The sequence below is a fragment of the Schistocerca piceifrons genome, unplaced genomic scaffold (assembly GCF_021461385.2).
Source record: "Schistocerca piceifrons isolate TAMUIC-IGC-003096 unplaced genomic scaffold, iqSchPice1.1 HiC_scaffold_2041, whole genome shotgun sequence".
In the NCBI taxonomy this organism is placed as follows: domain Eukaryota; kingdom Metazoa; phylum Arthropoda; class Insecta; order Orthoptera; family Acrididae; genus Schistocerca; species Schistocerca piceifrons.
Genome location: NW_025727946.1, coordinates 40001 through 42500, shown reverse-complemented (window position 1 = coordinate 42500; position 2500 = coordinate 40001). Strand labels below are relative to the sequence as shown.

At 58.3% G+C, this 2500-nt stretch overlaps 1 non-coding gene across 1 annotated transcript in view; it reads right to left on the bottom strand.

Moving 5' to 3' along the window:
* LOC124741964 overlaps positions 1 to 917 on the bottom strand; it is a 1909-nt gene extending 992 nt beyond the window's left edge. The window contains exon 1 of the ribosomal RNA XR_007010156.1: positions 1 to 917. This exon is cut by the window's left edge and continues 992 nt beyond it. This is a non-coding gene — a ribosomal RNA (small subunit ribosomal RNA).
* Positions 918 to 2500: the final 1583 nt, after the last annotated feature.

Genomic DNA, 2500 nt, shown 5'->3' with positions numbered 1-2500 from the left:
GGTCCTATTCCATTATTCCATGCACACAGTATTCAGGCGGGCTTGCCTGCTTTAAGCACTCTAATTTGTTCAAAGTAAACGTGCCGGCCCACCGAGACACTCAATAAAGAGCACCCTGGTAGGATTTCAACGGGGTCCGCCTCGGGACGCACGAGCACGCACGAGGCGGTCGCACGCCTTCGGCTCGCCCCACCGGCAGGACGTCCCACGATACATGCCAGTTAAACACCGACGGGCGGTGAACCAACAGCGTGGGACACAAATCCAACTACGAGCTTTTTAACCGCAACAACTTTAATATACGCTATTGGAGCTGGAATTACCGCGGCTGCTGGCACCAGACTTGCCCTCCAATAGATACTCGTTAAAGGATTTAAAGTGTACTCATTCCGATTACGGGGCCTCGGATGAGTCCCGTATCGTTATTTTTCGTCACTACCTCCCCGTGCCGGGAGTGGGTAATTTGCGCGCCTGCTGCCTTCCTTGGATGTGGTAGCCGTTTCTCAGGCTCCCTCTCCGGAATCGAACCCTGATTCCCCGTTACCCGTTACAACCATGGTAGGCGCAGAACCTACCATCGACAGTTGATAAGGCAGACATTTGAAAGATGCGTCGCCGGTACGAGGACCGTGCGATCAGCCCAAAGTTATTCAGAGTCACCAAGGCAAACGGACCGGACGAGCCGACCGATTGGTTTTGATCTAATAAAAGCGTCCCTTCCATCTCTGGTCGGGACTCTGTTTGCATGTATTAGCTCTAGAATTACCACAGTTATCCAAGTAACGTGGGTACGATCTAAGGAACCATAACTGATTTAATGAGCCATTCGCGGTTTCACCTTAATGCGGCTTGTACTGAGACATGCATGGCTTAATCTTTGAGACAAGCATATGACTACTGGCAGGATCAACCAGGGAGCTGCGTCAACTAGAGCTGAGCAGCCGGCCGCCCGGGAGTGTGTCCCGGGGGCCCGCGCGAACACGCAAGCGTCCGCTCAATCATTCTGCAAACAGGAGGAGGCTGAGCTCCCCTGCACAATACACCTCGAAACCCTCTCAGGTCCCGGCGGCGCGCAGCGCCGTCCCAAGTACTTGGTCGGGTTCGAGAGAGGCGCAATCGCCCGGAGTTAGGCGAGTAGACGCTTTCGGTGCGACCACCCGTGCTCCCAACTGAGCTTGCCGCTGCCGACAGAGGCCCGGGAGCGTGCTGTCGTGGCATTGCCGGCGGGAGACAACACGCGCCACCTACGGTGACCGGCAGCTCCAACGCCAGCGCCACAGAAGGACAAAAGCCCCACTTGGGTGCCGAAGCGAACTCTCCCAGCACAGCGCACGCGCCAACACATCCGCACAGCTGCGATACAAACCACCAGCGAGAACCGCTGGGGCGACCGAGCAGCAGACGGCGTCGCGGCGCCGAGCGCCGGGCGGCGGCGCATCCTCAACGCACACAGTCCTCAATCGGACCAGCACACTGAAGATGTCCACCGCGCTTCGCACCGGGCCCGCGAGGACCTACTTTGGCCGCACGGCGCCGCGCGCAGGGTGCGCCGGCGCGCAGCTGCGACGCCTGCCGCGTCCGTCGGCCGGCGCGCCTGCCACTGGCCGCCCCCACCAGCCGGCTGTAGCGCGTGCGCCCACGCACCGCGCGGCCAGCACGCCGGGAGGCGCCCCCTCACCGGCCGGGGACGGTCCCACCCAGCCACCGCCGCGTATCGCTTCACACCCAGATGCCGTTCAGTTTCGTCGGCATGGTGGGTATCGCTGGAACAACCGGTTAGTACCTCAACCTATCGTCGCCATCACCGATTCACCCCTAGCGAGAACAACCGCACCACAACAGGTTACCATTTGTTCATTTGCGTAACTTCACCAGAAAACGCAGGCGTCCATCGCCATTTGCAACTTCAACGATTATTGCATGCCTGTGTCAGGTGTCACGCCACACTACGTCTGCCCACATACACGCAACAAAATGTGCACGCCTAGACAATACGTGGAAGGTGGCCCCCGTACGTATGCGATGTCCATTGCTCGAACGACTGTCAACCGGCCTCTGTAGCATGTCGCAGATATGGAACGCGGTGCACCATGCCATCACGGTGTGTGAGGAGAGACGACTAGGTCCGAATACATCAACAGACAGCTCATGCTGATCGCCATCCACGGCGTCCGTTCCTCCCACACGTCTCTATGGCGTACCACACTGCAATCCAGCTCTCATAGGGAGACGACACGTAGCTGCGTGCACAATATTTGCACTGTATGGTCCGCCGTTTTTGGGCGCAGTCGTTGTACGGTCACACATGTGCCACGATGTATCATTCAGTACATAAGGACGAATGTGCAGTACAGATTGTGGTTCACGCGTACGACATTAGCGGACAGTTGACACAGGCCGCACCACAACGTAGCCTGAGTACGTCGCATGCGAAGGGCATTGAACATGCAAAGTTCTCACCAACCAGCTTGCGAAGGCAGGGGGCAAGGTGGGGACGTGG